The following is a 24,947-nucleotide window of genomic DNA, read 5'->3' as shown; positions in this document are numbered from 1 at the left end:
CAACAATACTAATAAACAGACATAACACTGTATTATGGCTCCCCCCAACACACACCCACAGTGCCTCAATATCTGCTATGTGCTTTCCAGCAGAATCTCCTGCAGTTCTGTGTAATGTAATCTGCACTTGAGGGGATGATTGTGTTTAGTAGTGTAGGCATGTGTGTCTTTATTGTGTTACTGTCCAAGATTTGTGTGCCTGTGTGCATTTGTGCAATTGTATGTGTGAGTGTGTGTGCGTGTGTGTGTGTGTGTGTGCAGTTCAAATCAAATCTTATTTGTCACATGCTTCGTAGACAACAGGTGTAGACTAACAGTGAAATTAGTACTTGCGGGTCTATTTCCAACAATATAGAGTTAACGATTATTATTTTATTTTTATTTAAAAAAAATGAAATATTGACATGAGGAATAAATACACAGTGAATAACTAATAAAAAGATTGAGTAGAAAGTAACATGGCTACATGTGTAACCTTTATTTAACGATGCAAGTCCGTTAAGAACAAATTCTTATTTACAATGGCGGCCTACCATTGAACAGTGGCGTGTTGTTGGAGTGTTTTTCAGGGGAAGAACAACATATTTTGTCCTTGTCAGCTCTGGGATTTGATCCAGCAACCTTTCGGTTACTGGCCCAACGCTCTAACCACTAGGCTACCGGCCACCCCGGCAGGGAGTTGAAAATAACATGACTATATAAAGGAAGTAGAAAATAACATGGCTATAAACAGGGAGTATAAAATAACATGGCTATATACAGGGAGTATAAAATAACATGGCTATAAACAGGGAGTATAAAATAACATGGTTATATACAGGGAGTAGAAAATAACATGGATATGTACAGGAAGTATAAAATAACATGGCTATAAACAGGGAGTATAAAATAACATGGGTATATACAGGGAGTATAAAATAACATGGCTATATACAGGGAGAATAAAATAACATGGCTATGTACAGGGAGTATAAAATAACATGGGTATATACAGGGAGTATAAAATAACATGGGTATATACAGGGAGTATAAAATAACATGGCTATGTACAGGGAGTATAAAATAACATGGCTATATACAGGGAGTATAAAATAACATGGCTATGTACAGGGAGTATAAAATAACATGGCTAATATACAGGGAGTATAAAATAACATGGCTATATACAGGGAGTAGAAAATAACATGGCTATATACAGGGAGTATAAAATAACATGGCTATGTACAGGGAGTATAAAATAACATGGGTATATACAGGGAGTATAAAATAACATGGCTATATACAGGGAGTATAAAATAACATGGCTATATACAGGGAGTATAAAATAACATGGCTATATACAGGGAGTATATAATAACATGGCTATATACAGGGAGTAGAAAATAACATGGCTATATACAGGGAGAATAAAATAACATGGCTATATACAGGGAGAATAAAATAACATGGCTATATACAGGGAGAATAAAATAACATGGCTATATACAGGGAGTATAAAATAACATGGCTATATACAGGAAGTATAAAATAACATGGCTATATACAGGAAGTATAAAATAACATGGCTATATACAGGGAGTATAAAATAACATGGCTATATACAGGGAGAATAAAATAACATGGCTATATACAGGAAGTATAAAATAACATGGCTATATACAGGGAGAATAAAATAACATGGCTATATACAGGAAGTATAAAATAACATGGCTATATACAGGAAGTATAAAATAACATGGCTATGTACAGGGAGTATAAAATAACATGGCTATAAACAGGGAGTAGAAAATAACATGGCTATATACAGGGAGAATAAAATAACATGGCTATATACAGGAAGTATAAAATAACATGGCTATATACAGGGAGTATAAAATAACATGGCTATATACAGGGAGTATAAAATAACATGGCTATGTACAGGGAGTAGAAAATAACATGGTTATATACAGGAAGTATAAAATAACATGGCTATATACAGGGAGTATAAAATAACATGGGTATATACAGGGAGTATAAAATAACATGGCTATATACAGGGAGTAGAAAATAACATGGTTATATACAGGGAGTATAAAATAACATGGCTATATACAGGGAGTAGATAATAACATGGCTATATACAGGGAGTATAAAATAACATGGGTATATACAGGGAGTATAAAATAACATGGTTATATACAGGGAGTATAAAATAACATGGCTATATACAGGGAGTATAAAATAACATGGGTATATACAGGGAGTATAAAATAACATGGCTATATACAGGGAGTAGAAAATAACATGGCTATATACAGGGAGTATAAAATAACATGGCTATATACAGGGAGTAGAAAATAACATGGCTATATACAGGGAGTAGAAAATAACATGGCTATATACAGGGAGTATAAAATAACATGGCTATATACAGGGAGTATAAAATAACATGGCTATATACAGGGAGTAGATAATAACATGTCTATATACAGGGAGTATAAAATAACATGGCTATATACAGGGAGTAGAAAATAACATGACTATATACAGGGAGAATAAAATAACATGGCTATATACAGGGAGTACCAGTACCGAGTTGATGTGCAGGGATACGATGTAACTGAGGTAGTTACCCTTTAATGCAAGTGCGCACCAGGAAGAGACCGTTGTTTGTTTAAGCGGTGTTGCTGTAGTGCTCAAGTGATTGCAGTGTTTGCTAATCAAATGGCCACTGGATTCATGCAAATAATCCTGATCTCATTCTGCCAGGTTGGTGTAGGCTACATTGTAGTTAACATTTCATTGAGAAGGTTTTTGGGAAAGTCTTTCCATCTCTACCAGAAGACAGTTATCATTAGCATCATCGCTAACCACTACACAGTGTAGACTAGGCATACACGCACCACACACACGCACCACACACACACAGAGAAAAGGGCATTCCTGTGCTGTTTCAGAAAGTTGCAAGAAAATAGGATTCACTGATGCATTTTGTTCATGGCTTGTGATTCACTGGGCAAATGAATGTATTTTCTAATCATTTCAATAGATTTAGTTGATTTCCTATTAAGTTCAATAAAACATTTAATATTGTTGAATTTCATTTTAATGTCTGGATTCAGTGATTAGGTCAGTATTCTTTTGACTAAAAACACAGTCACGGATTAAACATGGGAATTAATGGCAATCCCATCCCAGACAATGTACAGGACCATGTTTAAGTGTCTGGGGAGGAGAAGGGGATAATGTTTAAGTGTCTGGGGAGGAGAAGGGGATAATGTTTAAGTGTCTGGGGAGGAGAAGGGGATAATGTTTAAGTGTCTGGGGAGGAGAAGGGGATAATGTTTAAGTGTCTGGGGAGGAGAAGGGGATAATGTTTAAGTGTCTGGGGAGGAGAAGGGGATAATGTTTAAGTGTCTGGGGAGGAGAAGGGGATAATGTTTAAGTGTCTGGGGAGGAGAAGGGGATAATGTTTAAGTGTCTGGGGAGGAGAAGGGGATAATGTTTAAGTGTCTGGGGAGGAGAAGGGGATAATGTTTAAGTGTCTGGGGAGGAGAAGGGGATAATGTTTAAGTGTCTGGGGGAGAGGGGAGAAGGGGGGAGGGGGGGTAATGTTTAAGTGTCTGGGGGGAGGGGGAGAAGGGGGAGGGGGGGTAATGTTTAAGTGTCTGGGGAGGAGAAGGGGATAATGTTTAAGTGTCTGGGGAGGAGAAGGGGATAATGTTTAAGTGTCTGGGGAGGAGAAGGGGATAATGTTTAAGTGTCTGGGGAGGAGAGGGGAGGGGGGAGGGGGGGTAATGTTTAAGTGTGGGGGGGGGGGTGGGCTGGGGGGGGGGGTGTGTGTGGTGGAGGAAGTCATCACTAGAGGTCAAGTGTTTAGGAAGACATCACAAGTACAAAAAGAAGAAGAAAAAAAATTGTATGAAATGAAAATGAAATGTATGCATTCACTACTGTAAGTCGCTCTGGATAAGAGCGTCTGCTAAATGACTAAAATGTAAATGTAATCACTGGAATTCATGTGTTTAGGAAGTCATCACTGGAAGTTATGTGTTTAGGAAGTCATCACTGGAAGTTATGTGTTTAGGAAGTCATCACTGGAAGTCATGTGTTTAGGAAGTCATCACTGGAAGTTATGTGTTTAGGAAGTCATCACTGGAAGTCATGTGTTTAGGAAGTCATCACTGCAAGTCATGTGTTTAGGAAGTCATCACTGGAAGTTATGTGTTTAGGAAGTCATCACTGGAAGTCATGTGTTTAGGAAGTCATCACTGGAAGTCATGTGTTTAGGAAGTCATCACTGCAAGTCATGTGTTTAGGAAGTCATCACTGGAAGTCATGTGTTTAGGAAGTCATCACTGGAAGTCATGTGTTTAGGAAGTCATCACTGGAAGTCATGTTTAGGAAGTCATCACTGGAAGTCATGTGTTTAGGAAGTCATCACTGGAAGTCATCTACTTGTGTCTCTCCGTCTTTGTTTGGTTAATGAGTACTCAGTTTTAAGTTGTGTGTGTGTGTGTGCGCGTGTGTGTGTGCGTGTAGAGGTCATAATACAGTGTTAAGTGTTTATCTGAGAACACACCCAGTCACAGAAATACAGCCAACAAATACACATATCCACAATACACTGACGTAAATATTTCTTAATTCACACACTGCAGCGATATTAGATATTCCTGCTGTTAGCTGATTTATAACTTACAGTCCAACTCAGTTAGAAATACAAAGCACTATACTGTCACACCATAACTTAAAGGACGATATTCTAGACACACACACACACACACACACACACACACACACACACACACACAACACACACACACACACACACACACACACACACACACACACACACACACACACACAATGTTAAAGTGTGATTGATTCTCAGTGGGGAGCCAGCAGACGTTCACTCCTAAGTGTTTATGGTCGTCAAGATGCTCTCCGTCCATCTCTCCCCATAGCAACAAGTGCAGTGCTTTAAAAAACAGTCACACGTAAGAGTGTGAAATACAGCGATTGCCAGAGTAATGAGGTTTTCCAAAAGGCCTTAGTCCATTTGGGCCACCATAATATTGATTTCATTCATATTAATGCCACATGACAAGGCATAGCAGACTATCAGTAAAGGAAACAGATTTTATTTTCCAGCTCGTGTGGGTGTCGGCGTGCCTGGCATTCATATTTGCGTCTCTCTCTGTGTGTTTGCCTGCATATGAGCCTCTATCTCTCTCCTCTCCACAGTCTAGTAGGAAGGTTATTAGCCTCTTCTTCAAACACTCCCAAGCATGGGCATGTATGAATGGAATGTATAGACAAAATGGGCCCTGGTCCAGCTCTTTATACTCACAGCAGTGTAGAGGCCTAACGTTATGATAATGTCTAATTAATTGGGTAATTCATTATGGAATATAAAATATGGATTTATTTCTATTTTACAGTAAACGGGGCGCCACCTATCATTTAAGTCGATCGGAAAACTTTCTTAGCAAGTAGGGATAAACCGTACATGTCACAGTTATAATCTGAAGGTTCTGGAGAGTTCTTTCAATGTCGGATTCAAAATCTCAGAGACGGTGATATTATTTTATAACAGGAAAAATATGTATTATAAAAACAAGGTTATACTACAGTACAGGATAAATGACTCAGTGACAGATTACGGCAAAATGATCAGCAATGATGAAGTAGTTAGAATGGGGAAGGGAGGGAAAAAGAGAGGAGGTTTTCTTTTAACTCAAGAGTAGGACAAGCTATCATTTAGGATGATTCTACATGAGACAAAGCAGGGAATTTAAGAGAGAGATAGCCTGCGTTGAATGCGCTTATATGGAATTCCATTGTAGCTCAATCTCTGGCTGGATTCCCAAACGTCCTTTCAGTGGGAAAAAGGGGAGAAGGCCCCTGTTTAAACAGTTCCGGGGTGGTGTCATTGTCCAACTGAGATCCAAGTGAGAGCAGAGGACAATCGTTCAAATTCCTATATTGGTGTTTGTCCTCCACTCATTGAGATCGGGGGGGGTCAGTAATCAACTACACTGACGTCTGAGAAGCAGAAAGATTTCAGCCGGCCGTGGCTGTTATTCCCGCCATGCTTTTATAGTTCAGTTCGAATGGACAGGATAGGCTCCTTGCCTGATTGGCTGAAATGTTTCCGTGGTCACTCTTAGCGGGAGGTGCCGCAGGCCCAGGGAGGAGAGTAGTGTTCCGTTATTGACGGATAAATCCTTTGTAAAACTCGGGAAAGGTGGGTAGTTGTTCAGGGCATAATGTTCCCAACGTAATGATACAAAACATGACATGTTCTCCTTGAAATACAGAGAAGTTATTCCCAACAGGGAAAAATACACAGTATCATTGAACATTTCTACAGCATACAATGATCCTAGGATACATCAGTACTCCCCCCGCCTAGAACCTTCTGGTGTTAACAAGAATGTAGATCCCATATGAATAGTCTGGATTCTGTACATTTAGAGCAGGGCGAGCCATTTGGCAGGTCCCTGCAGTTACGGTGCCGTCCTGTCCTGGGCAGAACGTTTGAAGGGGATGTTCTGCCTTTAATGGCCGTCTGGAGTGTTGTCTTGTAATACGGAGTGCGTTTTATTATTATATTTTATTTATACAGGGAGGGTCAACACTGAGACCAAGGTCTCATTTACAAGAACGTGAACATACACAATTTAATACATATCATGTAATATAATAATATCGATATAATACAGACGACAAGATGAACCAAAACAAACACAACTCTCACATATCACCTCCCTTAACAGATGGAATCATATTATTGATAGAAATAGTGACGAGAACAGGGCCCAAAATCCACCCCGGCAGCACACCTTTCGTAATATTGAGGAAACTAGATTTGATACCGTCAGTAAGCATACTTTGTTTCCCGTCTGTTAGATAGTTCTTGAACCAATCGCAGGATGCCTGATCTCGGCCTATTTCAGACAAACTCTGAACAAGTAAGAAATGGTCGACCGTATCAAACGCCTTTCGACGGGTCGGTAAGCCAGCACAAGGACTTTTATGGTCTGAACAATATAGTGCATCATCTGTGGCGTGCGTGCGTGCGTGCGTGCGGTGTATACGTGCATAAGTGCTTGGCTGGGTCTGGGGCAGTGTTTCCATGTGCTCTGAGGCGTGTTAATGACAGCAGGCAGAACATGAACAGACAATGAGTAGACTCATACATTATCTGCCATACTGGTACAGTTCTGTGTGTGTGTGTGTGTGTGTGTGTGTGTGTGTGTGTGTGTGTGTGTGTGTGTGTGTGTGCGTGTGCGTGCAAGATGTTGATGTGCCTGTAGGATTTAAACACTTGTCCCCAATCCCCCCTTCCCCAAAACACGTATAAATATTGTTATATAAATTGTTTCTCCCTGTATTATACTGATGCTAAAATGTTTATCTATTCTACTGAGACATTGACTTTATGTTCTAGACTTATCTTTTGTTGTTTCTTATTGTTGTTTCATTGTTGAGAAGGAACCTGCAAGGAAGCATTTCATTGGACAGTGTATACCGTGTGTATCCTGTACATACGACTAATACAACTTCAAACTTGAGGATATGTATGTATGTATGTATGTATGGGGTATTCATTAGGTGTGTATTAGTATATGTATGGGTATTCATTAGGTGTGTGTATTAGTATATGTATGGGTATTCATTAGGTGTGTATTAGTATATGTATGGGTATTCATTAGGTGTGTGTATTAGTATATGTATGGGTATTCATTAGGTGTGTATTAGTATATGTATGGGTATTCATTAGGTGTGTGTATTAGTATATGTATGGGTATTCATTAGGTGTGTATTAGTATATGTATGGGTATTCATTAGGTGTGTATTAGTATATGTATGGGTATTCATTAGGTGTGTGTATTAGTATATGTATGGGTATTCATTAGGTGTGTATTAGTATATGTATGGGTATTCATTAGGTGTGTGTATTAGTATATGTATGGGGTATTCATTAGGTGTGTATTAGTATATGTGTGGGTATTCATTAGGTGTGTATTAGTATATGTATGGGTATTCATTAGGTGTGTGTATTAGTATATGTATGGGTATTCATTAGGTGTGTGTATTAGTATATGTATGGGTATTCATTAGGTGTGTATTAGTATATGTATGGGTATTCATTAGGTGTGTGTATTAGTATATGTATGGGGTATTCATTAGGTGTGTATTAGTATATGTATGGGTATTCATTAGGTGTGTATTAGTATATGTATGGGTATTCATTAGGTGTGTATTAGTATATGTATGGGTATTCATTAGGTGTGTATTAGTATATGTATGGGTATTCATTAGGTGTGTATTAGTATATGTATGGGTATTCATTAGGTGTGTATTAGTATATGTATGGGTATTCATTAGGTGTGTATTAGTATATGTATGGGTATTCATTAGGTGTGTGTATTAGTATATGTATGGGTATTCATTAGGTGTGTATTAGTATATGTATGGGTATTCATTAGGTGTGTATTAGTATATGTATGGGTATTCATTAGGTGTGTGTATTAGTATATGTATGGGTATTCATTAGGTGTGTATTAGTATATGTATGGGTATTCATTAGGTGTGTGTATTAGTATATGTATGGGTATTCATTAGGTGTGTATTAGTATATGTATGGGTATTCATTAGGTGTGTGTATTAGTATATGTATGGGTATTCATTAGGTGTGTGTATTAGTATATGTATGGGTATTCATTAGGTGTGTGTATTAGTATATGTATGGGTATTCATTAGGTGTGTGTATTATGAGTCAAATGGTTATCCCATTACTGGTATGCGGTTGCATTATTCCCTAGCTGGGGTATAAAGAATAGAGTCTAGGTAAAGGTGTGCCTGTCTATTTACTATAGTGCTTTTCCCCCTAGCTAGAATGGCTAAGTGCGTGCGTGCCTGAGAGAGGGAGAGATATCGCTGAGAGAATGTGTGTGTGTGTGTGTGTGTGTGTGTGAAGCCACGCAACAGATGACTGAAGACTCCAAATGGTTAAAGCAGAGACAGCCCTCCTCTCCCCTCCCTTCCCCCGACCTCCTTTCCTCTCCCTCCTCCCCCCGGTGGGTGTAAACAGACAAAGGCTCAACCTATAGCGCGCCTCCCTCCCTTCTTTCAGCCCCAAGCCCCTCCCCTCTCCTGCCAGCAGCAGCACGGCTCCGAAAAAGTGCCTCAAACTTGGAGAGAGCGAGAGAGAGAAAGAAAGGCAGGCAGCGGCAGAGAGGGTGCGAGAGCGAGCGTGGACCAACCACCAACCAGCAGGATGCGCATTTAACCACCCACTGTCCAGCCTAAGGAAAAGAAGAAAAAAAACGATCCAGCATTTTTTCCCTCTTTTTTTTATTCCTCCATCTCTCGTTAATGAGTTGAGCTTGAAGCCTGAGCTTGATGCCATAGAGAGTGAGAGTGTGATTGCTCATTGAGAGTAGCCTCTCTCTGTTCTGTGTGTGCGTTTGAGAGAGTGAGTGGAATGGGAGAAACAGACTACTGTCAGTAGAACCACTGAAACAGACTGAAAAAAAAAGAGAGAGAGAGAGAGAGAGAGAGAGAGAAAGCTCCAGAGATATCTAAGCCAAGTGTTTTGTGGAGGGGAAGAAAAAAGGCAAAAAAAGCTCCAGGCAAGACACAGCGCAGCACCGTGTCTACCCAGCTACATGCCTCTGTGATCGGGTAACGAGAGCAGCCAGGAGGGCTCTGGCCGGATCCTTTTAACCCTTTTGGGGAAGGACCAACTGGAGGATTTCTTAACCTAAGGTAACAGCTGAAACCAGTGTATTCTCTCTGCTGCTGCTAATTGACCTTCCTCCGGGTCTGAGGCAGTGTGCCGTTTACGCACCCCTCTCTCTCTCTGTGTGTGTGTGTGTGTGTGTGTGTGTGTGTGTGTGTGTGTGTGTGTGTGTGTGTGTGTGTGTGTGTGTGTGTGTGTGTGTGTGTGTGTGTGTGTGTGTGTGTGTGTGTGTGTGTGTGTGCGCACGCCTGTGGTGCGCCTGTGCATCCACATGTCTTGCCTATGGTCAATGCAATGTGATCATTTGCTGTCAATTATTATACCCACTGTCTGCTTAAGTGTGTTTCAATCATCTTCAAAGGAAAGGAGTGTGTGTGTGTGTGTGTGTGTGTGTGTTGAGGGGACCTGTATCGCATGTTAATACGCTTCTCTCTCTGTGATTCCTTGACTCCAGCACTTTGAGAGTTGATTGGTGAGAAAGAGAGAGAGAGAGAGAGAGAGAGAGGGAAGCCAAAAACGCAACCCTGAGAAAAAGCTCCCTCGGAGCTCGGCTGCCCTCACCACGGTCAGATGTTCTGAATAAGAGCGAATAGTTTTAGCGAAGCAGAGCACAGTCGCTGTTCCTTTTTTAGGGGCTGCTGGTGGTCAGAATTCCCAGCCTCTCCAAACCCACCCAGGCTATAATACCAGGCAGGATGAGGGGGCTGATGCTGGGGAGGGGGGTCTCAAGACTTTTTTGGGGGATTGGCTCAACAGCGTAATAGTTGAATTGTGTGTGTTGATGATTTAGATTTAAAAGGCTGTGAAAAAGAGAGGGGTTTGTTTATGTCATTTTTATGGAAATTGTTATTTTCATGGCCATTTGATGTCCTGTCTTTTAAGATGTGTTTGTAACACATGTAATTTTTCTCACTCCCGTCCCGTTACGGGGAGAATAGACCCTTACACTGCAGGGTAATTGGAACCATATTTTTCAGGGGGGGGGGGGGGGTGTTTTGGAATTTGTCACTCTATTACCTTTTCAATTAGCTTATTCTACATCCCCCGGCCTGCCGCTGAGTGACGGAATGATGCAACCATAACAGAACTGAATAACAGAACAACTCAATAGCTGTCAGGCCGGAATAAAAGAGGGAACGATGTCACAATGGACCAGCTTTGCGTTCATAAACGTCGTGGAGACGGACAGATGTTAAAAGATGTAAAAAAAAAAAAAATTCTACGTTTTACATAAAATGGACACGTCAGATAGACAGATGAGCTCGATAAAGGGGATGTCGTGCGATAATATGCTTTTATGATTTCAATATGTTCATCTGTGTGTTGTAGAAGTGCGATTTGCCGTATGTTCCATCAGTTAAGGAAACTTAGATGGCTCTGCCGTATTAAAAAGCAGACAATAGGGAGGAGTACTGGGGGCGCAGCAACAATGTGTGCTCTCATGCATTGAAGGCGCTGTGAAATTCCACCCGTCAGTGATTCCTCTCAGGCCCGCTACCACTGAGAGGAACCTGTGGTGTCTCATAATGTCAAACAGTTTCCCCGATTGTTAAAAAACAAGAAAGAAATGGGCCTCTTTCTCTCGCTCGCTCGCTCTGTCTGTCTGTCATATTTCAGATCTACGTGCCGAAGCCTCTGACCCTACAAGCTCTATGTTCACGTCCCAAATGGCACCCTATTCCCTATTTAGAGTGCACCTCTTTTGATCAGAGCCCGATAGGTCGTGCACGACACAGGGAATAGGCTGCCATTTGGGATGCACACAATGAGAAATAAGCTGTCAAGAATTACTGAGAAGGCCGGGGCCATGTGCGAAGGTGTTTAATGTCCCTCTCATGCGGCGGGCCTTACTACATGGTTCCACTTGAACTCTCATACTAAGCCTCTCTGCTGATTTATGGCCCAGGACCCCATTCTTTGATTCCACACTACATTGATTTTAGAGAGGGGAAATAATGGTTTGCAATGTTAGACACTGAAAGAAAGAGTGGAGAGAAAGGGGGGGGGGGGGGGGGGGGACGACGGTAGGAGGAAATAGCCAGCTGAACCTGGCTGTCCTTCCTCTTCTCTTTCTTTCTCGTCACGAATGGAAGGAGATCGCCTAGCAACGGGGCCCAGGCTGTGCTTGGTGTGTGTGTGTGTATGCGTGCGTGCACGTACGTGTGTGTGTGTGTGTGTGTGATATATACACTTAGTGTGTGCAGTAATCTGGCTGATGGACTGCATTACTGGAGCTATTACTCAATGAATAAAAGTTTTAATTCCGTTTGATACGGCGTCGTGATATTTCTCTGATTTAGCGCCTTGTAAAACAGACCAGGTCACCTTTCCTTATCCACATATTTCTTCGTTTTATTGTTCCTGTTATTACATTGAAGGGCATTTATCGTAGCGTAGGGGGGCCATTATTTTTTATTTTAAAAATTAATAAAAATGATGCCGGTCCCAGACCTACATCTTGATGGCTCAACTCATTGTTCATTTATAGAGGAAAATTGGAAAAGGCCCGACGGACCTGCAACAGAGTAAAAAAAAAAAATGTTTTTTTTTTTATACGGGAAAAGAAGGAAAATTGTGATTGACGATTGGTGAAAAATAGCATCCACGGCCTATAGGCCTACAGTCTATTGCATCCTCATTAGCATAATATGTGGTTATTATATAACCATGATGTGATGGAGGGATGAGATGAGGGATGACAAAGAGCAGCGTCCATGGGAATGGACATGAAAAAGGGGGTGAAGCGCTTGAAGGTTCATCGGCCGCACGGAAGAGTAAAGAGCTCGTTCTATCTCTTCATCTTGGTTTTTCTCTCTCTCCAGCTCTTTGTGATTGAAGTTAATATCTCTCCATGAATCCCTTTTAGAACATCCCCCCATCATTAGATAGGAGTGATTTACGAAGTGAGAAGAGAGAGAGAGAGTGTGTGTGTGTGTGTGTGTGTGTGTGTGTGTGTGTGTGTGTGTGTGTGTGTGTGTGTGTGTGTGTGTGTGTGTGTGTGTGTGTGTGTGTGTGTGTGTGTGTGTGTGTGTGTGTGTGTGTGTGTGTGTGTGTGTGTGTGTGTGTGTGTGTGTGTGTGTGTGTGTGCTGTTGCGGGGTTGAGGAGTGAGTTAGGTGTCCGGACGGCTCGGTGATCACTTCTTCCACTGATCTAGGAGGGCCTTAAGAGAGGTACTGTCTGACACTTCTGAAGGAGCAACTTGTTCAGTTCTGAGGCCAGGCCACCCTCTCTCTTTCTCCATATATTCTTCTATCGCTCTCTCGCTCTTTCTCTCTCTCCCCCCCTCTCTCTCGCTGTAATTCTCCCCCCTTTTGTCTCTCGTTCTCATTATTTCTCTCCCCCTTTCGCTCCTTCCCTCCCTCCCTCTTCTCCTATATAACAGCTCCGGTCCGCCCAGGGCCTCCAGAACTCACCATAACAACACATACAGTACATACCCATCAGCCAATCGATCGATTTTATTTTCTCATCACAGCTCTGCTCCAGATAAGACTTGGAAGAGGAGGCTTCTATTGTATATTGTTGCAGGATGCTGTTGCAGGCGGTGAGCAGGGAATGGTGCCAAACAGTTAAGCTACACTCATCCATTTGGGATAAGAAGAGGGTCCCTCAATGGTTCTTGCTGCTTCCAGAATATTCTTTGTGATTGCCTGGAATGGGTTAAAGAGAGCTTGCTGCAGATTGGACTGTTTGGCTGGGAGCCGGAGAGGAACAGGGAAGGTTGGCCGGAGGAGGGTTTCTGACAAATAAACGGTACGCCGCCGTCGATGGTATGCTAATTTCCCCGTCTGCCTGTGTGTGTGAGAAGACTTGTGTTTGGTGTGTAAATTAGATTGTGTGCGTCCCAAATTGCACCCTATTCCCTATAATATTAAAAGTGGTGCACTTTTTTTTTCTCTAGGGAGTGGGGTGCTATTTGAGAGGCAGACGCGGAGGGAGATTTAGATGTGTTTGTTACAGCGAGGAGACGTGTGTAGGAAAGAGGAAACATCATTGAGGGAATTTATTGAATTAACCTATTATTTATTTGGGGTTTGTTTCTGTTCAGGAAAAATCTGAATGTGTTCCAAATCTGTTCAGAACAACAAGACTAGACTGTACTTTTCGAGCATCATTTAGGCCTAAGTCCTTTAATAAATATACACATTTCCAAAATATATTTAATTGGGGGAAAAATGTAACAATGAAAAAATATTACAATTTAAATTAAAAATAATAAAGTATGTAGGAATATATACTATTTAAATGATCAAGGATAAGGTTTAGTATAAATAGAAGTAGGTGGAAAATCCAGAATGGTTTTAGTGGTCACAATTTTTTATTGGCTATAAAAATAAAAGGTTTATGATTCTTCCAAAAAATCTAATGAAGTACTAATGAATGTATAATGATAAAAATAATAATTGTACAAATAACAGCACCATATGTATTTCTATTTCTATTATCACCTTAAACAACCTGCCGTAAATAAAATAGCATAAGTATGAACTAATTTGGGGCTGACAGAGTGTGAGAGTCAGGGGAAACAGAGGTCACCATGGGGGTCAAACACAGGAAATGATCCTTGTGATGGAGTGGCCTGGCCCTATGGACACACGCGCACACACACTCGCACACACACGCACACACACACACACACACACACACACACACACACACACACACACACACACACACACACACACACACACACACACACACACACTGCTGGGTCATAAATCCTCATATGAATAATACAGTGACTATCCCAGCCACTCTACACACTCTCGTACAACTGCCACTACATTTCCCCATAGTGCCATTACAGACGAAAGGATGTTATATACAGTCTCTTTGTGAAGGCTGCTGATTTTCTCCTCTTGTTTTCTATTGTTATCGAATTGAGATGCTAGTTATTTTCCGCTCCAGTTGAGAAGGACCCCTCGGCCGGCGCAGGTGTGTGTGTGTGTGTCGGTCCCGTGTGTGTTAGAGTTTTCCCTCTCCTGATGGAGCCAGACAGAGGTTGTGGCTGTGTTCCGGGCTGTTCTGGTCCGGGGGGACAGTGACAGAGTGACCATCCTTACCATAGCGTAGCCGCCGGCTGAGCCCAGATAGAATAATAGCGTTTCCAGTTGAGGTGACGGAGATAAGCAGGGCCCGTACATCACGGCTGAGAGGTAGCACCACAGGCTAAGGAAAAAGACCACGGCACACCTATTTACACAATGCCCATGGTGTCCTATTCTCAGAGTGCTGATCTAGCACCAGGTCGCCTGTGTCTGTATCAGTGTATTAATTATGATCTAAAATGCCAAACTGATCCTAGATCAGCACTCCTACTCTGAGAGGCTTTGTGAATTGGGGCCCTGATCTCCTGAGCTCGGGTATTATAACTGGAGAGCTTGAGGAGGCCAACGTTAAAGCTAATGTCTTAGTGAAACTAAACAAAGGTAAATTAGCTATTAATTTGGTCTACCTGAACTGACAAGGCTAACTCTAAGTTAATCGCTAGGTTGTATGGCTTGGCTGCGTAGCGTATGGTCTATAGGCCTATACACCTGGGAGTTAAATGGATATGTATTAAATAGCATGTCTTTGTCCTTTCAATGTCTCGTCTAGCTGGTGGTTATTGGAGTTGACTAAATAAATCCTTGTCAGCAGAATTGTCCCCTGTTGGCCTGGTAATGTGTGGTAACTCGATTACCCGGTAGCCATATTACCCTTGACTCTACCTCAACGTTACGAGAGCACACAACACACACACACACACACACACACACACACACACACACACACACACAACACACACAGTAGCTAGCTCCATCTCTCCAATGCAGCACCTGCCAGGCCTCTCTCCTCTCTCGTCTCTCCTCTCTCCTCTCTCGTCTGTCCTCTCTCCTCTCTCCTCTCTCGTCTGTCCTCTCTCGTCTGTCCTCTCTCGTCTGTCCTCTCTCGTCTGTCCTCTCTCGTCTGTACTCTCTCGTCTGTCCTCTCTCGTCTGTCCTCTCTCGTCTGTCCTCTCTCCTCTCTCCTCTCTCCTCTCTCGTCTGTCCTCTCTCCTCTCTCGTCTGTCCTCTCTCGTCTGTCCTCTCTCGTCTGTCCTCTCTCGTCTGTCCTCTCTCCTCTCTCCTCTCTCGTCTGTCCTCTCTCCTCTCTCCTCTCTCGTCTGTCCTCTCTCCTCTCTCCTCTCTCGTCTGTCCTCTCTCGTCTGTCCTCTCTCGTCTGTCCTCTCTCGTCTGTCCTCTCTCGTCTGTCCTCTCTCCTCTCTCCTCTCTCCTCTCTCCTCTCTCCTCTCTCCTCTCTCCTGTCTCCTCTCTCCTCTCCTCTCTCGTCTCTCGTCACTCCTCTCTCTCCTCTCCTCTCTCCTCTCTCCTCTCTCCTCTCCTCTCTCCTCTCTCCTCTCCTCTCTCGTCTCTCCTCTCTCTCCTCTCTCCTCTCTCCTCTCTCTCCTCTCTCCTCTCCTCTCTCCTCTCTCCTCTCTCCTCTCCTCTCTCGTCTCTCCTCTCTCTCCTCTCTCCTCTCTTCTCTCCGTCTCCAGCGAGGGGGGAAAGAGGAAATAAAGCCTCCATTCAACGGCTCATAGACCGAGACGCCCACATGTATAATAGAACAGTCCAGTCGTAAAGCTTCAGATTCATACACCCTGTGTGTGTTGTGTGTGTGTGTGTGTGTGTGTGACTGAAGAGGGGAGAGAGAAGGGAAAATTGAATACTCTGCTATCCACCAGATATTTTACTAGATAAACAGCTACTGAAGGATCATTTAGTAATAATGAATAAATGACTTAGTTCTGCTCCACATAACGGCCCATTAGGATTGTTCTCAAAGGAGTCGAGGTGCTGAAAAAGTAGATAAATAACAACATTTATCCTGTGTACTGGACTTACAGTGTTGCTTTGTGATATTTCAGTCTGGAATCTCTCCTTCAGAGAACCTATTTTGTACGCTGCACGACACTTACGATTTGTACAAGTGTCTTATTTAAATGTCTCTGATAACAGCCAAGGAAGCGGTTTAAGGTAATGTTCCCTTTGTCAACTACATAGTTGTTCACCTGTAGTGAGGCGAGGCTGGGAGATGTGATGGAGGACACTAGGCCTGAGAGATAGACCAGCAGCGGTCACGTCCACCAGCCCAGACGCTGTGTGGAAGGAGCACACACACTCCGTCTACGAGGAAGACGGGTGTGTGTGTGTGTTTAGGGGCGTTGTATTGATGTTTTGTGGAGGTGTATGTATGTGTGTAGTACATGTGTTCGGATGATACGTTGCTCATATTTGTGTGTGTGTGTGTGTGTGTGTGTGTGTGTGTGTGTGTGTGTGTGTGTGTGTGTGTGTGTGTGTGTGTGTGTGCTCTGTGTGTGTGTGTGTGTCTCTGTGTGTCTCTGTGTGTCTCTGTGTGTGTGTGTGTGTGTGTGTGTGCCCACTCCCGTCTCCTTGCATTGGAATCCATCCCGGGTGTGAGCCAGAGCCACCACTATGCCACTAGGCCCGGAGGGAGTGTAGCTAGGAGGAGACCCTGACCAGTCTCCCTTTCCCCCCCACACAGAAAGACCCAGCCCTTTTATTGTTTCCGCTCGGCAATCCCTCCCCAGGATCAAGCATCACACACACACACACACAGAACACACGCACACACACACACACACACACACAGAACACACGCACGCACGCTACCTACACACACACACACACGCACGCACGCACGCACGCACGCACACACACACACACACACACACACACACACACACACACACACACACACACACACACACACACACACACACACCACACACACACACACACACACACACACACACACACACACACACACACACACACACGCTAGCTGGCTGTCCCGTTGATCATTTGAGGAGAACCTCTCCCCCCTCCAACCCCCTCTAGTCTCTTTTCATTGCCTGCTTCACTGCAGCCCTGCCTAACAAACGCTTTACCAGACCTCTCTCTCTCTCTTTCAGCTGTATGACCCTAAGGCAAGAGGGAAGGAGAGAGGGGGATGAGGAGATGGGAGGGAGGGAGGGAGGGGAGGGAGGGAGGGAGGGAGGGAGGGAGGGAGGGAGGGAGGGAGGGAGGGAGGGAGGGACAGCCAACCAAGCATCCACTCACCCACCTCCTTTGTTTGGGGGTTAGAGGCACAGCAAGGTCGTGACCTTTTAAGACGAGGGCCTGGGGCTCGGGTTACAGGGACACAGCCTGGGCTAGATGCAGGGAGGGTAGATGTCTGTCTGTCTGTCCCTGCTCAGCCACATGTGTTCGGCAATCAACTGAACAATGTCATCAGCATTAACACTGCCATTACCACAACTAACCACATGTGTCATCACCCCCTACAGGGAGGAAACGGGTTTAAGGTTTAAACACACACACACACACACACACACACACACACACACACACACACACACACACACACACACACACACACACACACACACAATGACACATACGCACACACACACAGACACACACAGACACACACACATACACACACATACACACACATACACACACATACAGACACATACATACACATACAAACACACACATACACACACATACACACACATATTTACACACACACATACATACAGACACACATACACACACATGCACATACACACAAACACACACACACACACACACAGACAGAAGAGCCCAATCCCCAGAGAAGGGTAGAGAAAGAGGCAGGGTTGGCAGGATATACAGTAGAGATTTATCACTGGTAGTTTGGCATTGAGTTGCTCTGGTTTTAAGGTGGGGTCACCAGCACCCGTCCGCCCGTGTTGTCACGGGGGAGCAGTGTACTGAGAGACAGCGAGGGGGTCGGCAACATACTGTCTACAGGAACAGTTGTCTGTATCCTTATTGTTTACACAGGCTACACTCAGCTGCACAAGGCTGGGTGATGGCTGTGTGTGTGTGTGTGTGTGTGTGTGTGTGTGTGTGTGTGTGTGTGTGTGTGTGTGTGTGTGTGTGTGTGTGTGTTGTGTGTGTGTGTGTGTGTGTGTGTGTGTGTGTGTTGAGTGAGAGCACATCTCAGTCTCTAGCTACATACAGTATGTACTATGTATGCCCTTGGGTGTAGGTGGAAAAGCCCATTTGGCTAGTCTATCACCACTCCCCATAGCACCACTGTACTGAACCACATTACTGATGATCACCACTCCCCATAGCACCACTGTACTGAACCACATTACTGATGATCACCACTCCCGATAGCACCACTGTACTGAACCACATTACTGATGATCAGCCTCTCCTCTTCCATGCCTTTACCATAGGTCAACATCAGTCTTCCTATCCCCTCCAGTTGTCTTCCATCTCTCTCTCTCTCTCTCTCTCTCTCTCTCTCTCTCTCTCTCTCTCATTCTCTCCCTCTTTTTTTCTTCTTCTACAGTACGTCCTTCATTAAGTAATATCCGCCTCTCTCTCTCTCTCTCACACACACACACACACACACACACACACCGCGTGTCCCCACTAAAGGGTAAAGGAAAGGAGCTGTGTTTGTTGACGGTGTAAAGCCTGTAAGGTACAGCTGCTCTGACATTTAGCCTGCTGCTCGTTGTTTGTTTGTTTATCCGTCTCAACACAAAGCTGTATGCTAATCTGCCCTCATAGCCACAGATACAGTACACTTACTTGGCAACACATTTCAGTTTTATTGTTATTATCTATTTATGTCTCCATTTCTTGGTCTCTCTCTTCTCTCTGGGTTTTAGTCTCATTCTCGGTATCTCTCTCTCTCTCCTCTCTCTCTATTTCTCTCCCTCTCACTTTTATCTCTCCATCTCTCTTTCCTCTATCTTTCTCTCTCCTCTCTCTCTCTCTTTTTCTCTCCTTCTAGCTCTCTCTGTCTCTCACTAGTTATCTACCCTTAAAAACGACAGAGACATTATTAAAGAAGTGCTTAAACAAATATGGTGTCAGAAAGTAGGGTCCCCTCTCTGTTGTGTTTGAAATGCAGACACACGGACCAGTTGTTTCTCCTCACCCTGTTCTAATTAAAGACTTCAGCGTCAACTTCAGGCCCTCCAATTATGCACATATTTAATTTCTGTAATTAATTTACCTGTCTGACAGCGAAGTCAGAAGTTTACATACACCTTAGCCAAATACATTTAAACTCAGTTTTTCACAATTCCTGACATTTAATCCTAATAAAAATTCCCTGTCTTAGGTCAGTTAGGATCACCAGTTTATTTTAAGAATGTGAAATATCAGAATAATAGTCGAGAGAATTATTTATTTCAGCTTTTATGTCTTTCATCACATTCCCAGTGGGTCAGAAGTTTACATACACTCAATTAGTATTTGGTAGCATTGCCTTTAAATTGTTTAACTTGAGTAAAACGTTCCGGGCAGCCTTCCACAAGCTTCCCACAATAAGTTGGGTGAATTTTGGCCCATTCCTCCAATACCTTGACTTTGTTGTCCTTAAGCCATTTTGCCACAACTTTGGAAGTATACTTGGGGTCGTTGTCCATTTGGAAGACCCATTTGCGACCAAGCTTTAACTTCCTGACTGATGTCTTGAGATGTTGCTTCAATATATCCACATGATTTTCCTCCCTCATGATGCCATCTATTTTGTGAAGTGCACCAGTCCCTCCTGCAGCAAAGCACCCCCACAACATGATGCTACCACCCCGTGCTTCACGGTTGGGATGGTGTTCTTCGGCTTGCAATCTCCCCCTTTTTCCTCTAAACATAACGATGGTCATTATGGCCAAACAGTTCTATTTTTGTTTCATCAGATCAGAGGACATTTCTCCAAAAAGTATGATCTTTGTGCAGTTACAAACCGTAGTCTGGCTTTTTTATGGTGGTTTTGGAGCAGTGGCTTCTTCCTTGTTGAGCGGCCTTTCAAGTTATGTCGATATAGGATTTGTTTTACTGTGGATATAGATACTTTTGTACCTGTTTCCTCCAGCATCTTCACAAGGTCCTTTGCTGTTGTTCTGGGATTGATTTGCACTTTTCGCACCAAAGTACGTTCATCTCTAGGAGACAGAACACGTCTCCTCCTGAGCGGTATGACGGCTGCGTGGTCCCATGGTGTTTATACTTGCATACTATTGTTTGTACAGATGAAAGTGGTACCTTCAGGCATTTGGAAATTGCTCCCAAGGATGAACCAGACTTGTGGAGGTCTACAATTTTTTTGCTGAGGTCTTGGCTGATTTCTTTTGATTTTCCTATGATGTCAAGCAAAGAGGCACTGTTGTTGGAAGGTAGGCCTTGAAATAATCCACAGGTACACCTCCAATTGACTCAGGCTAATTGTCATCATTTATCAGAAGCTTCTAAAGCCATGACATCATTTTCTGTAGTTTTCCAAGCTGTTTAAAGGCACAGTCAACTTAGTGTATGTAAACTTCAGACCCACTGGAATTGGAACAGTGAATTATAAGTGAAATTAACTGTCTGTAAATAAATGTTGGAAAAATGACTTGTGTCATGCACAAAGTAGATGTCCTAACCGACTTGCCAAAACTATAGTTTGTTAACAAGAAATTTGTGGAGTGGTTGAAAAACTAGTTTTAATGAATCCAACCTAAGTGTATGTAAACGTCCGACTTCAACTGTTAGTGTTGCTGTAGATATAAACACTTTGTGCGTGTTGTTGGGATGGAGAGGCAGGAAGAAAAAATCAGAGCAATGTGCCCTCCTAGCTATGGTAGAGCTCTATCACTCCCCCCAGGGCCTGTGCTCTTTAGCAGCTATGACACACACACACACACACACACACACACACACACACACACACACACACACACACACACACACACACACACACACACACACACACACACACACTGTCCCATCATTGACATTCCAGTCTCTCTCCACTAGCCCCTCTCCCAACACAGTAGACTCCTTCTCCTCTTCCCCCTCTCCTATAAAAGCCCAGTCAGACAAACGCCTCTGCAATGCCTTCTTTTTTCTCTCTCTCTTTTCTTTTCACTCAGCTCCTTAATTACCTTGGGCGTAATTAGCCACAAGAACAACCAATTATTTGTTTTTAGATAGCTGCTAATTCACAACTTTGTTCCTAATCGGTCAATCAAGAGAAGTTAAAGGGAATATACTGTTTAATGTATAATTGGCTCTTTAAGAAGATAAATAACAACTTTTCTCTGAGTTTGATTTCGGAATAAGTATTTATTTGAATTGTACATCCCAAACAAATGACGAGATGTGTTTTTATAGAAGTTGATACAATTAATGGTGGCTACCTTGTGCCATTACATAATTATCCTGTTAATTCTGCATTTAACAGTTCAGGTTTTCATTTCTTTCGTTGATTACACTTGATAAATCGCCAGGGAACACTTGTGAATTAACCACTCTCAGATGACAAATAATTAGTGGCTAATCAGGCAACTCCCAGTAATCAACTGAAGAGAAACAACACATTTAATAGCCGTTTAATTGGTCGTGTTCAGAACGGCTGTAGATGACGGTTCAAGGAAGTGATTACCAGAAAGTGGACAATAACGTTTCTATTCTAATCTAGATTACTCTATTCCATTTGAGTCTATTCTAAATAAGTGATGTGGGCTGTAATGTCGTTTTGTCTTAATGACTGTCGTAGCCTCATGTAGTGGGTTTGTGTCATCGTAGCCTCATGTAGTGGGTTTGTGTCACTGTAGCCTCATGTAGTGGGTTTGTGTCATCGTAGACTCATGTAGTGGGTTTGTGTCACTGTAGCCTCATGTAGTGGGTTTGTGTCACTGTAGCCTCATGTAGTGGGTTTGTGTCACAGTAGCCTCATGTAGTGGGTTTGTGTCACTGTAGCCTCATGTAGTGGGTTTGTGTCATCGTAGCCTCATGTAGTGGGTTTGTGTCATCGTAGCCTCATGTAGTGGGTTTGTGTCATCGTAGCCTCATGTAGTGGGTTTGTGTCACTGTAGCCTCATGTAGTGGGTTTGTGTCACTGTAGCCTCATGTAGTGGGTTTGTGTCACTGTAGCCTCATGTAGTGGGTTTGTGTCACTGTAGCCTCATGTAGTGGGTTTGTGTCACTGTAGCCTCATGTAGTGGGTTTGTGTCACTGTAGCCTCATGTAGTGGGTTTGTGTCATCGTAGCCTCATGTAGTGGGTTTGTGTCACTGTAGCCTCATGTAGTGGGTTTGTGTCACTGTAGCCTCATGTAGTGGGTTTGTGTCACTGTAGCCTCATGTAGTGGGTTTGTGTCACTGTAGCCTCATGTAGTGGGTTTGTGTCATCGTAGCCTCATGTAGTGTGTTTGTGTCATCGTAGCCTCATGTAGTGGGTTTGTGTCATCGTAGCCTCATGTAGTGGGTTTGTGTCATCGTAGCCTCATGTAGTGTGTTTGTGTCATCAGTAGCCTCATGTAGTGGGTTTGTGTCATCGTAGCCTCATGTAGTGGGTTTGTGTCATCGTAGCCTCATGTAGTGGGTTTGTGTCACTGTAACCTCATGTAGTGGGTTTGTGTCACTGTAGCCTCATGTAGTGGGTTTGTGTCACTGTAGCCTCATGTAGTGGGTTTGTGTCACTGTAGCCTCATGTAGTGGGTTTGTGTCACTGTAGCCTCATGTAGTGGGTTTGTGTCACTGTAGCCTCATGTAGTGGGTTTGTGTCATCGTAGCCTCATGTAGTGGGTTTGTGTCACTGTAGCCTCATGTAGTGGGTTTGTGTCACTGTAGCCTCATGTAGTGGGTTTGTGTCACTGTAGCCTCATGTAGTGGGTTTGTGTCACTGTAGCCTCATGTAGTGGGTTTGTGTCATCGTAGACTCATGTAGTGGGTTTGTGTCACTGTAGCCTCATGTAGTGGGTTTGTGTCACTGTAGCCTCATGTAGTGGGTTTGTGTCACAGTAGCCTCATGTAGTGGGTTTGTGTCACTGTAGCCTCATGTAGTGGGTTTGTGTCATCGTAGCCTCATGTAGTGGGTTTGTGTCATCGTAGCCTCATGTAGTGGGTTTGTGTCATCGTAGCCTCATGTAGTGGGTTTGTGTCACTGTAACCTCATGTAGTGGGTTTGTGTCACTGTAGCCTCATGTAGTGGGTTTGTGTCACTGTAGCCTCATGTAGTGGGTTTGTGTCACTGTAGCCTCATGTAGTGGGTTTGTGTCACTGTAGCCTCATGTAGTGGGTTTGTGTCACTGTAGCCTCATGTAGTGGGTTTGTGTCATCGTAGCCTCATGTAGTGGGTTTGTGTCACTGTAGCCTCATGTAGTGGGTTTGTGTCACTGTAGCCTCATGTAGTGGGTTTGTGTCACTGTAGCCTCATGTAGTGGGTTTGTGTCACTGTAGCCTCATGTAGTGGGTTTGTGTCATCGTAGCCTCATGTAGTGTGTTTGTGTCATCGTAGCCTCATGTAGTGGGTTTGTGTCATCGTAGCCTCATGTAGTGGGTTTGTGTCATCGTAGCCTCATGTAGTGTGTTTGTGTCACAGTAGCCTCATGTAGTGGGTTTGTGTCATCGCAGCCTCATGTAGTGGGTTTGTGTCATCGTAGCCTCATGTAGTGGGTTTGTGTCACTCGTAGCCTCATGTAGTGGGTTTGTGTCAACGTAGCCTCATGTAGTGTGTTTGTGTCACAGTAGCCTCATGTAGTGGGTTTGTGTCATCGCAGCCTCATGTAGTGGGTTTGTGTCATCGTAGCCTCATGTAGTGGGTTTGTGTCATCGTAGCCTCATGTAGTGGGTTTGTGTCATCGTAGCCTCATGTAGTGGGTTTGTGTCATCGTAGCCTCATGTAGTGGGTTTGTGTCATCAGTAGCCTCATGTAGTGGGTTTGTGTCATCGTAGCCTCATGTAGTGGGTTTGTGTCATCGTAGCCTCATGTAGTGGGTTTGTGTCACAGTAGCCTCATGTAGTGGGTTTGTGTCATCGTAGCCTCATGTAGTGGGTTTGTGTCATCGTAGCCTCATGTAGTGGGTTTGTGTCACAGTAGCCTCATGTAGTGGGTTTGTGTCATCGTAGCCTCCAGGTTACCAGTCAGAACTTGAACAGTGTCTTGCTGATGAAGCACTAGTTATGACTGGTTGGTTGTCAGACTGTGTGTCACTTACAGTGCATGATGAATGAGCGCATGGAGAGTACACACATACACACACACAAACACACACACACACACTGGGTTAGGAGTTGAATTGCACAATGTAGGACAGTAAAGGGCAGAGGCTGGAGGCTAAGACAGACTATACTTACAGTGCCTTGCGAAAGTATTCGGCCCCCTTGAAC

The 24,947-nt window shown here is 43.5% G+C and overlaps 1 protein-coding gene across 12 annotated transcripts in view; it reads left to right on the top strand.

Annotated features, from left to right (window-relative positions):
- The window catches only part of LOC106610060 (teneurin-3), a 447,182-nt gene that overhangs the window by 197,624 nt on the left and 224,611 nt on the right, over nucleotides 1-24,947 (top strand). For 2 of the 12 annotated variants that reach the window (XM_082978417.1, XM_082978416.1), the window contains exon 1: nucleotides 9,171-9,762. The exons of the other annotated variants lie outside the window; for them this stretch is intronic. The gene's annotated coding sequence lies outside the window, so the exon portion shown is untranslated. Of the gene's footprint in view, nucleotides 1-9,170; nucleotides 9,763-24,947 lie in introns of those variants that run through there. 12 annotated transcript variants of the gene reach the window in all.

This window comes from Salmo salar, chromosome 08 (assembly GCF_965601325.2).
Source record: "Salmo salar chromosome 08, fSalSal1, whole genome shotgun sequence".
Classification (NCBI taxonomy): Eukaryota; Metazoa; Chordata; class Actinopteri; order Salmoniformes; family Salmonidae; genus Salmo; species Salmo salar.
Note: the sequence above shows the minus strand (reverse complement) of the source record. Positions and strands in the feature narration are given on the sequence as shown.